Source organism: Schistocerca cancellata, chromosome 4 (assembly GCF_023864275.1).
Source record: "Schistocerca cancellata isolate TAMUIC-IGC-003103 chromosome 4, iqSchCanc2.1, whole genome shotgun sequence".
Taxonomy (NCBI): Eukaryota; Metazoa; Arthropoda; class Insecta; order Orthoptera; family Acrididae; genus Schistocerca; species Schistocerca cancellata.
In genome coordinates this window covers 831,850,446-831,863,883 of record NC_064629.1, presented here as the reverse complement: position 1 = coordinate 831,863,883, position 13,438 = coordinate 831,850,446, and positions in this window count along the sequence as shown.

The following is a 13,438-nucleotide window of genomic DNA, read 5'->3' as shown; positions in this document are numbered from 1 at the left end:
CGACAGTCACTTGTCTCCACCCTGCCTTAGTTGGTGTACTTCACGTGCACTCTAGACATATTTCTAATAGCGTACATGTAAAGCATCACCAATCACAGCAGTGACAGCGTCAGGGACAACTATCATGTCATCAGCCACTTATGAAATATGTAAAATAGGTAAGCTAAATATTTTCCAATAAAGTACCAAACAACAAGCACGTCAATATGGAGGTCAAAAAAAAGATTACGTGTGGAAAGTCGTGCTGATTGTTTCTAAAATATACACTGCCTCACTTGGTGTACTTTACGTGCACGCTAGTCATATTTATATCAGCGTACATGTAAAGCATCACCAATCACAGCAGTGATCGCTACAGGGACAATTTTCAAGACATCAGCCGACTAAGAGGTATGAAAAATGTGTTACGAAACTATTTTTCAGAAAAATACGGTACAGTAATTTCGTCTTAAGGTATGCCACATAATGATGAGCTTGGAATACCGTCCGACAGTAACTTGTTTCCACACTGGCTTAGTTGGTGTACTTGACATGCACGCTAGCCATATTTATATCAGCGTACATGTAAAGTATCACCAATCACAGCAGTGACAGCGTCAGGGACATTAATCAAGACATCAGCCACTTACAAGGTATGAACATTGGGTAAACAAAACATTTAAAAAAAAACGATACAGTAAGCTCGTCTTATGAGATACCACATGATGATGAGCGTGGAAAGGCGACCGATAGTCACTTGTCTCTACACTGCCTTGGTTGGTGTACTTTACGTGCACGCTAGTCATATTTATATCAGCGTACATGTAAAGCATCACCAATCACAGCAGTGACAGCTACTGGGCCAATATTCAAGACATCCGCTGACTATGAGGTATGAACAATGTGTTACCAAACTATTTTCAGCAGAAATAAGGTACATTAAACTTGTCTTATGGGATGCCAAACCAAGATGACCAGGGAATGTCGCCCGACAGTCACTTGTCCCCACCCTGCCTTAGTTGGTGTACTTCACGTGCACGCTAGACATATTTCTAATAGCGTACATGTAAAGCATCACCAATCACAGCAGTGACAGCGTCAGGGACAACAATCATGTCATCAGCCACTTATGAAATATGTAAAATAGGTAAGCTAAATATTTTCCAATAAAGTACCAAACAACAAGCACGTCAATATGGAGGTCAAAAAAAAGATTACGTGTGGAAAGTCGTGCTGATTGTTTCTAAAATATACACTGCCTCACTTGGTGTACTTTACGTGCACGCTAGTCATATTTATATCAGCGTACATGTAAAGCATCACCAATCACAGCAGTGATCGCTACAGGGACAATTTTCAAGACATCAGCCGACTAAGAGGTATGAAAAATGTGTTACCAAACTATTTTTCAGAAAAATACGGTACAGTAATTTCGTCTTAAGGTATGCCACATAATGATGAGCTTGGAATACCGTCCGACAGTAACTTGTTTCCACACTGGCTTAGTTGGTGTACTTGACATGCACGCTAGCCATATTTATATCAGCGTACATGTAAAGCATCACCAATGACAGCAGTGACACGTACAGGTACAACAATGAAGACATCAGCCACTTGTGAAGCATGTACACTAGGTAAGCAAAATATTTTCCAAAAAAATTCGGTAGAGTATGCTCGTCTTATGGGTTGCCACAGAATGATGAGCGTGGAATGGCGACCAACTGTCACTTGTCTCAACACTGCCTTGGTTGGTGTACTTTACGTGCATGCTAGTCATATTTATATCAGCGTACATGTAAAGCATCACCATTCACAGCAGTGACAGCTACTGGGCCAATATTGGAGACATCAGCTGACTATGAGGTATGAACAATGTGTTACCAAACTATTTTCAGCAAAAATACGGTACATTATACTTGTCTTATGGGATGCCAAATCAAGATGACCAGGGAATGTCGCCCGACAGTCACTTGTCTCCACCCTGCCTTAGTTGGTGTACTTCACGTGCACGCTAGACATATTTCTAATAGCGTACATGTAAAGCATCACCAATCACAGCAGTGACAGCGTCAGGGACATTAATCAAGACATCAGCCACTTACAAGGTATGAACATTGGGTAAACAAAACATTTAAAAAAAACGATACAGTAAGCTCGTCTTATGAGATACCACATGATGATGAGCGTGGATAGGCGACCGATAGTCACTTGTCTCAACTCTGCCTTGGTTGGTGTACTTTACGTGCACGCTAGTCATATTTATATCAGCGTACATGTAAAGCATCACCAATCACAGCAGTGACAGCTACTGGGCCGATATTCAAGATATCCGCTGACTATGAGGTATGAACAATGTGTTACCAAACTATTTTCAGCAGAAATAAGGTACATTAAAGTTGTCTTATGGGATGCCAAATCAAGATGACCAGGGAATGTCGCCCGACAGTCACTTGTCTCCACCCTGCCTTAGTTGGTGTACTTCACGTGCACGCTAGACATATTTCTAATAGCGTACATGTAAAGCATCACCAATCACAGCAGTGACAGCGTCAGGAACAACAATCAAGTCTTCAGCCATTTATGAAATATGTAAATTAGGTAAGCTAAATATTTTCCAATAAAGTACCAAACAACAATCACGTCAATATGGAGGAAAAAAAAAGATTACGTGTGGAAAGTCGTGCTGATTGTTTCTAAAATATACACTGCCTCGCTTGGTGTACTTTACGTGCACGCTAGTCATATTTAACTCAGCGTACATGTAAAGCATCACCAATCACAGCAGTGATCGCTACAGGGACAATTTTCAAGACATCAGCCGACTAAGAGGTATGAAAAATGTGTTACCAAACTATTTTTCAGAAAAATACGGTACAGTAATTTCGTCTTAAGGTATGCCACATAATGATGAGCTTGGAATACCGTCCGACAGTAACTTGTTTCCACACTGGCTTAGTTGGTGTACTTGACATGCACGCTAGCCATATTTATATCAGCGTACATGTAAAGCATCACCAATGACAGCAGTGACACGTACAGGTACAACAATGAAGACATCAGCCACTTGTGAAGCATGTACACTAGGTAAGCAAAATATTTTCCAAAATAATTCGGTAGAGTATGGTCGTCTTATGAGATGCCACAGAATGATGAGCGTGGAATGGCGACTAACTGTCACTTGTCTGAACACTGCCTTGGTTGGTGTACTTTACGTGCACGCTAGTCATATTTACACTCCTGGAAATGGAAAAAAGTACACATTGACACCGGTGTGTCAGACCCACCATACTTGCTCCAGACACTGCGAGAGGGCTGTACAAGCAATGATCACACGCACGGCACAGCGGACACACCAGGAACCGCGGTGTTGGCCGTCGAATGGCGCAGCATTTGTGCACCGCCGCCGTCAGTGTCAGCCAGTTTGCCGTGGCATACGGAGTTCCATCGCAGTCTTCAACACTGGTAGCATGCCGCGACAGCGTGGACGTGAACCGTATGTGCAGTTGACGGACTTTGAGCGAGGGCGTATAGTGGGCATGCGGGAGGCCGGGTGGACGTACCGCCGAATTGCTCAACACGTGGGGCGCGAGGTCTCCACAGTACATCGATGTTGTCGCCAGTGGTCGGCGGAAGGTGCACGTGCCCGTCGACCTGGGACCGGACCGCAGCGACGCACGGATGCACGCCAAGACCGTAGGATCCTACGCAGTGCCGTAGGGGACCACACCGCCACTTCCCAGCAAATTAGGGACACTGTTGCTCCTGGGGTATCGGCGAGGACCATTCGCAACCGTCTCCATGAAGCTGGGCTACGGTCCCGCACACCGTGAGGCCGTCTTCCGCTCACGCCCCAACAACGTGCAGCCCGCCTCCAGTGGTGTCGCGACAGGCGTGAATGGAGGGACGAATGGAGACGTGTCGTCTTCAGCGATGAGAGTCGCTTCTGCCTTGGTGCCAATGATGGTCGTATGCGTGTTTGGCGCTGTGCAGGTGAGCGCCACAATCAGGACTGCATACGACCGAGGCACACAGGGCCAACACCCGGCATCATGGTGTGGGGAGCGATCTCCTACACTGGCTGTATACCACTGGTGATCGTCGAGGGGACACTGAATAGTGCACGGTACATCCAAACCGTCATCGAACCCATCGTTCTACCATTCCTAGACCGGCAAGGGAACTTGCTGTTCCAACAGGACAATGCACGTCCGCATGTATCCCGTGCCACCCAACGTGCTCTAGAAGGTGTAAGTCAACTACCCTGGCCAGCAAGATCTCCGGATCTGTCCCCCATTGAGCATGTTTGGGACTGGATGAAGCGTCGTCTCACGCGGTCTGCACGTCCAGCACGAACGCTGGTCCAACTGAGGCGCCAGGTGGAAATGGCATGGCAAGCCGTTCCACAGGACTACATCCAGCATCTCTACGGTCGTCTCCATGGGAGAATAGCAGCCTGCATTGCTGCGAAAGGTGGATATACACTGTACTAGTGCCGACATTGTGCATGCTCTGTTGCCTGTGTCTATGTGCCTGTGGTTCTGTCAGTGTGATCATGTGATGTATCTGACACCAGGAATGTGTCAATAAAGTTTCCCCTTCCTGGGACAATGAATTCACGGTGTTCTTATTTCAATTTCCAGGAGTGTATATCAGCGTACATGTAAAGTATCAACAATCACAGCAGTGACAGCTACAGGGACATTAATCAAGACATCAGCCACTTACAAAGTATGTGCATTGGGTAAGAAAAACATTAAAAAAAATACGACACAGTAAGCTCGTCTTATGAGATGACACATTATGATGAGCGTGGAATGGCGACCGACTGTCACTTGTCTCAACACTGCCTTGGTTGGTGTACTTTACGTGCACGCTAGTCATATTTATATCAGCGTACATGTAAAGCATCACCAATCACAGCAGTGACAGCTACTGGGCCAATATTCAAGACATCAGCTGACTATGAGGTATGAACAATGTGTTACCAAACTATTTTCAGCAAAAATACGGTACATTAAACTTGTCTTATGGGATGCAAAGTCAAGATGACCAGGGAATGTCGCCAGACAGTCACTTGTCTCCACCCTGCCTTAGTTAGTGTACTTCACGTGCACGCTAGACATACTTCTAATAGCGTACATGTAAAGCATCACCAATCACAGCAGTGACAGCGTCAGGGACATTAATCAAGACATCAGGCACTTACAAGGTATGAACATTGGGTAAAAACAACATTGAAAAAAAAAAACGATACAGTAACCTCGGGTTGTGAGATGCCACATGATGATGAGCGTGGAAAGGCGACCGATAGTCACTTGTCTCAACACTGCCTTGGTTGGTGTACTTTACGTGCACGCTAGTCATATTTATATCAGCGTACATGCAAAGCATCACCAATCACAGCAGTGACAGCTACTGGGCAAATATTCAAAACATCCGCTGACTATGAGGTATGAACAATGTGTTACCAAACTATTTTCAGCAGAAATACGCTACATTAAACTTGTCTTATGGGATGCCAAATCTAGATGACCAGGGAATGTCGCCCGACAGTCACTTGTCTCCACCCTGCCTTAGTTGGTGCACTTCACGTGCACGCTAGACATATTTCTAATAGCGTATATGTAAAGCATCACCAATCACAGCAGTGACAGCGTCAGGGACATTAATCAAGACATCAGCCACTTACAAGGTATGAACATTGGGTAATAAAAACATTTAAAAATACGATACAGTAAGCTCGTTTTATGAGATGCCACATGATGATGAGCGTGGATTGGCGACCGACTGTCACTTGTCTCAACACTGCCTTGGTTGGTGTACTTTACGTGCACGCTAGTCATATTTATATCAGCGTACATGTAAAGTATCACCAATCACAGCAGTGACAGCTACTGGGCCAATATTCAAGACATCCGCTGTCTATGAGGTATGAACAATGTGTTGCCAAACTACACTCCTGGAAATGGAAAAAAGAACACATTGACACCGGTGTGTCAGACACACCATACTTGCTCCGGACACTGCGAGAGTGCTGTACAAGCAATGATCACACGCACGGCACAGCGGACACACCAGGAACCGCGGTGTTGGCCGTCGAATAGCGCTGTTTGCGCAGCATTTGTACACCGCCGCCGTCAGTGTCAGCCAGTTTGCCGTGGCATACGCAGCTCCATCGCAGTCTTTAACACTGGTAGCATGCCGCGACAGCGTGGACGTGAACCGTATGTGCAGTTGACGGACTTTGAGCGAGGGCGTATAGTGGGCATGCGGGAGGCCGGGTGGACGTACCGCCGAATTGCTCAACACGTGGGGCGTGAGGTCTCCACAGTACATCGATGTTGTCACCAGTGGTCGGCGGAAGGTGCACGTGCCCGTCGACCTGGGACCGGACCGCAGCGACGCACGGATGCACGCCAAGACCGTAGGATCCTACGCAGTGCCGTTGGGGACCGCACCGCCACTTGTCAACAAATTAGGGACACTGTTGCTCCTGGGGTATCGGCGAGGACCATTCGCAACCGTCTCCATGAAGCTGGGCTACGGTCCCGCACACCGTTAGGCCGTCTTCCGCTCACGCCCCAACATCGTGCAGCCCGCCTCCAGTGGTGTCGCGACAGGCGTGAATGTAGGGACGAATGGAGACGCGTCGTCTTCAGCGATGAGAGTCGCTTCTGCCTTGGTGCCAATGATGGTCGTATGCGTGTTTGGCGCCGTGCAGGTGAGCGCCACAATCAGGACTGCATACGACCGAGGCACACAGGGCCAACACGCGGCATCATGGTGTGGGGAGCGATCTCCTACACTGGCCGTACACCACTGGTGATCGTCGAGGGGACACTGAATAGTGCACGGTACATCCAAACCGTCATCGAACCCATCGTTCTACCATTCCTAGACCGGCAAGGGAACTTGCTGTTCCAACAGGACAATGCACGTCCGCATGTATCCCGTGCCACCCAACGTGCTCTAGAAGGAGTAAGTCAACTACCCTGGCCAGCAAGATCTCCGGATCTGTCCCCCATTGAGCATGTTTGGGACTGGATGAGGCGTCGTCTCACGCGGTCTGCACGTCCAGCACGAACGCTGGTCCAGCTGAGGCGCCAGGTGGAAATGGCATGGCAAGCCGTTCCACAGGACTACATCCAGCATCTCTACGATCGTCTCCATGGGAGAATAGCAGCCTGCATTGCTGCGAAAGGTGGATATACACTGTACTAGTGCCGACATTGTGCATGCTCTGTTGCCTGTGTCTATGTGCCTGTGGTTCTGTCAGTGTGATCATGTGATGTATCTGACCCCAGGAATGTGTCAATAAAGTTTCCCCTTCCTGGGACAATGAATTCACGGTGTTCTTATTTCGATTTCCAGGAGTGTATTTTCAGCAGAAATAAGGTACATTAAATTTGTCTCATGGGATGCCAAATCAAGATGACCAGGGAATGTCGCCCGACAGTCACTTGTCTCCACCCTGCCTTAGTTGGTGTACTTCACGTGCACGCTAGTCATTTTCCTAATAGCGTACATGTAAAGCATCACCAATCACAGCAGTGACATAGTAAAGGACAACAATCAAGTCTTCAGCCACTTATGAAATATGTAAAATAGGTAAGCTAAATATTTTCCAAAAAAATTTGGTAGAGTATGCTCGTCTTATGAGATGCCACAGAATGATGAGCGTGGAATGGCAACCGACAGTCACTTGTCTGCACCCTGCGTTGGTTGGTGTACTTTACGTGCACGCTAGTCATATTTATATCAGCGTACATGTAAAGCATCACCAATCACAGCAGTGACAGCTACTGGGCCAATATTCAAAACATCCGCTGACTATGAGGTATGAACAATGTGTTACCAAACTATTTTCAGCAGAAATACGCTACATTAAACTTGTCTTATGGGATGCCATATCTAGATGACCAGGGAATGTCGCCCGACAGTCACTTGTCTCCACCCTGTCTTAGTTGGTGTACTTCACGTGCACGCTAGACATATTTCAAATAGCGTACATGTAAAGCATCACCAATCACAGCAGTGACAGCATCAGGGACATTAATCAAGACATCAGCCACTTACAAGGTATGAACATTGGGTAATAAAAACATTTAAAAATACGATACAGTAAGCTCGTCTTATGAGATGCCACATGATGATGAGCGTGGAAAGGCGACCGATAGTCACTTGTCTCAACACTGCCTTGGTTGGGGTACTTTATGTGCACGCTAGTCATATTTATATCAGCGTACATGTAAAGTATCACCAATCACAGCAGTGACAGCTACAGGGACATTATTCAAGACATCAGCCACTTACAAAGTATGTGCATTAGGTAAGAAAAACATTTTAAAAAATATGACACAGTAAGCTCGTCTTATGAGATGTCACATTATAATGAACATGTAATGGCGACCGACTGTCACTTGTCTCAACACTGCCTTGGTTGGTGTACTTTACGTGAACGCTAGTCATATTTATATCAGCGTACATGTAAAGTATCACCAATCACAGCAGTGACAGCTACAGGGACATTAATCAAGACATCAGCCACTTACAAAATATGTGCATTGGGTAAGAAAAACATTTTAAAAAATACGACACAGTAAGCTCGTCTTATGAGATGCCACATTATGATGAGCGTGGAATTGCGACCGACTGTCACTTGTCTCAACACTGCCTCGGTTGGTGTACTTTACGTGCACGCTAGTCATATTTATATCAGCGTACATGTAAAGCATCACCAATCACAGCAGTGACAGCTACTGGGCCAATATTCAAGACATCCGCTGACTATGAGGTATGAACATTGTGTTACCAAACTATTTTCAGCAGAAATACGGTACATTAAACTTGTCTTATGGGATGCCAAATCAAGATGACCAGGGAATGTCGCCCGACAGTCACTTGTCTCCACCCTGCCTTAGTTGGTGTACTTCTCGTGCACGCTAGACATATTTCTAATAGCGTACATGTAAAGCATCACCAATCACAGCAGTGACAGCGTCAGGGACATTAATCAACACATCAGCCACTTACATGGTATGAACATTGGGTAATAAAAACATTAAAAAAAAAGGATACAGTAAGCTCGTCTTATGAGATGCCACTTGATGATGAGCGTGGAAAGGCGACCGATAGTCACATGTCTCAACACTGCCTTGGTTGGTGTACTTTACGTGCACGCTAGTCATATCAGCGTACATGTAAAGTATCACCAATCACAGCAGTGACAGCTACAGGGACATTAATCAAGACATTAGCCACTTACAAAGTATGTGCATTGGGTAAGAAAAACATTTAAAAAAAAACGACACAGTAAGCTCGTCTTATGAGATGCCACATTATGATGAGCGTGGAATAGCCACCGACTGTCACTTGTCTCAACACTGCCTTGGTTGGTGTACTTTACGTGCACGCTAGTCGTATTTATATCAGCGTACATGTAAAGCATCACCAATCACAGCAGTGATTGCTACAGGGACAATTTTCAAAACATCAGCCGACTAAGAGGTATGAAAAATGTGTTACCAAACTATTTTTCAGTAAAATACGGTACAGTAATTTCGTCTTAAGGTATGCTACATAATGATGAGCTTGGAATACCGTCCGACAGTAACTTGTTTCCACACTGGCTTAGTTGGTATACTTGACATGCACGCTAGCCATATTTATATCAGCGTACATGTAAAGCATCACCAATGACAGCAGTGACACGTAAAGGTACAACAATGAAGACATCAGCCACTTGTGAAGCATGTACACTACGTAAGCAAAATATTTTCCAAAAAAATTCGGTAGAGTATGCTCGTCTTATGAGATGCCACAGAATGATGAGCGTGGAATGGCGACCAACTGTCACTTGTCTCAACACTGCCTTGGTTGGTGTACTTTACGTGCACGCTAGTCATATTTATATCAGCGTACATGTAAAGTATCACCAATCACAGCAGTGACAGCTACAGGGACATCAATCAAGACATCAGCCACTTAAAAATTATGTGCATTGGGTAAGAAAAACATTCAAAAAAATACGACACAGTAAGCTCGCTTATGAGATACCACATGATGATGAGCGTGGAAAGGCGACCGATAGTCACTTGTCTCAACACTGCCTTGGTTGGTGTACTTTACGTGCACGCTAGACATATTTCTAATAGCGTACATGTAAAGCATCACCAATCACAGCAGTGACAGCGTCAGGGACAACAATCATGTCATCAGCCACTTATGAAATATGTAAAATAGGTAAGCTAAATGTTTTCCAATAAAGTACCAAACAACAAGCACCTCAATATGGAGGTCAAAAAAAGGATTACGTGTGGAAAGTCGTGCTGATTGTTTCTGAAATATACACTGCCTCACTTGGTGTACTTTACGTGCACGCTAGTCATATTTATATCAGCGTACATGTAAAGCATCACCAATCACAGCAGTGATCGCTACAGGGACAATTTTCAAGACATCAGCCGACTAAGAGGTATGAAAAATGTGTTACCAAACTATTTTTCAGAAAAATACGGTACAGTAATTTCGTCTTAAGGTATGCCACATAATGATGAGCTTGGAATACCGTCCGACAGTAACTGGTTTCCACACTGGCTTAGTTGGTGTACTTGACATGCACGCTAGCCGTATTTATATCAGCGTACATGTAAAGCATCACCAATGACAGCAGTGACACGTACAGGTACAACAATGAAGACATCAGCCACTTAAGAAGCATGTACACTAGGTAAGCAAAATATTTTCCAAAAAATTCGGTAGAGTATGCTCGTTTTATGAGATGCCACAGAATGATGAGCGTGGAATGGCAACCGACAGTCACTTGTCTGCACCCTGCATTGGTTGGTGTACTTTACGTGCACGCTAGTCATATTTATATCAGCGTACATGTAAAGTATCACCAATCACAGCAGTGACAGCTACAGGGACATTAATCAAGACATCAGCCACTTACAAATTATGTGCATTGGGTAAGAAAAACATTTTAAAAAATACGACACAGTAAGCTCGTCTAATGAGATGCCACATTATGATGAGTGTGGAATTGCGAGCGACTGTCACTTGTCTCAACACTGCCTTGGTTGGTGTACTTTACGTGCACGCTAGTCATATTTATATCAGCGTACATGTAAAGCATCACCAATCACAGCAGTGACAGCTACTGGGCCAATATTCGAGACATCAGCTGAGTATGAGGTATGAACAATGTGTTACCAAACTATTTTCAGCAAAAATACGGTACATTAAACTTGTCTTATGGGATGCCAAATCAAGATGACCAGGGAATGTCGCCCGACAGTCACTTGTCTCCACCCTGCCTTAGTTGGTGTACTTCACGTGCACGCTAGACATATTTCTAATAGCGTACATGTAAAGCATCACCAATCACAGCAGTGATAGCGTCAGGGACAACAATCAAGTCTTCAGCCACTTATGAAATATTTAAAATAGGTAAGCTAAATATTTTCTAATAAAGCACCAAACAACAAGCACGTCAATGTGGAGGTCAAAAAAAAGATTAATTGTGGAAAGTCGTGCTGATTGTTTCTAAAATATACACTGCCTCGCTTGGTGAACTTTACGAGCACGCTAGTCATATTTATCTCAGCGTACATGTAAAGATTCACCAATCACAGCAGTGGTCGCTACAGGGACAATTTTCAAAACATCAGCTGACAAAGAGGTATGAAAAATGTGTTACCAAACTATTTTTCAGTAAAATACGGTACAGTAATTTCGTCTTAAGGTATGCCACATAATGATGAGCTTGGAAAACCGTCCGACAGTAACTTGTTTCCACACTGGCTTAGTTGGTGTACTTGACATGCACGTTAGCCATATTTATATCAGTGTACATGTAAAGCATCACCAATCACAGCAGTGACAGCTACTGGGCCAATATTCAAGACATCAGCTGACTATGAGGTATGACAAATGTGTTACCAAACTATTTCTTAGAAAAATACGGTACATTAATATTGTCTTATGGGATTCAAAATCAAGATGACCAGGGAATGTCGCCAGACATTCACTTGTCTCCACCCTGCCTTAGTTGGTGTCCTTCACGTGCACGCTAGACATATTTCTAATAGCGTACATGTAAAGCATCACCAATCACAGCAGTGACAGCGTCACGGACATTAATCAACACATCAGCCACTTACATGGTATGAACATTGGGTAATAAAAACATTAAAAAAAAAACGATACAGTAAGCTCGTCTTATGAGAAGCCACATGATGATGTGCGTGGAAAGGCGACCGATAGTCACTTGTCTCAACACTGCCTTGGTTGGTGTACTTTACGTGCACGCTAGTCATATTTATATCAGCGTACATGTAAAGTACCACCAATCACAGCAGTGACAGCTACAGGGACAATAATCAAGACATCAGCCACTTACAAAGTATGTGCATTGGGTAAGAAAAACATTAAAAAAAACGACACAATAAGCTCGTCTTATGAGATGCCACATTATGATGAGCGTGGAATGGCGACCGACTGTCACTTGTCTCAACACTGCCTTGGTTTGTGTACTTTACGTGCACGCTAGTCATATTTATATCAGCGTACATGTAAAGCATCACCAATCACAGCAGTGATTGCTACAGGGACAATTTTCAAAACATCAGCCGACTAAGAGGTATGAAAAATGTGTTACCAAACTATTTTTCAGTAAAATACGGTACAGTAATTTCGTCTTAAGGTATGCCACATAATGATGGGCTTGGAATACCGTCCGACAGTAACTTGTTTCCACACTGGCTTAGTTGGTATACTTGACATGCACGCTAGCCATATTTATATCAGCGTACATGTAAAGCACCACCAATGACAGCAGTGACACATAAAGGTACAACAATGAAGACATCAGCCACTTGTGAAGCATGTACACTAGGTAAGCAAAATATTTTCCAAAAAAATTCGGAAGAGTATGCTCGTCTTATGAGATGCCACAGAATGATGAGCGTGGAATGGCGACCAACTGTCACTTGTCTCAACACTGCCTTGGTTGGTGTACTTTACGTGCACGCTAGTCATATTTATATCAGCGTACATGTAAAGTATCACCAATCACAGCAGTGACAGATAGTGGGCCAATATTCAAGACATCCGCTGACTATGAGGTATGAACAATGTGTTACCAAACTATTTTCAGCAGAAGTACGCTACATTAAACTTGTCTTATGGGATGCCAAATCAAGATGACCAGGGAATGTCACCCGACAGTCACTTGTCTCCACCCTGCCTTAGTTGGTGTACTTCACGTGCACGCTAGACATATTTCTAATAGCGTACATGTAAAGCATCACCAATCACAGCAGTGACAGCGTCAGGGACAACAATCATGTCATCAGCCACTTATGAAATATGTAAAGTAGGTAAGCTACATATTTTCCAATAAAGTACCAAACAACAAGTACGTCAATATGGAGGTCAAAAAAAGGATTACGTGTGG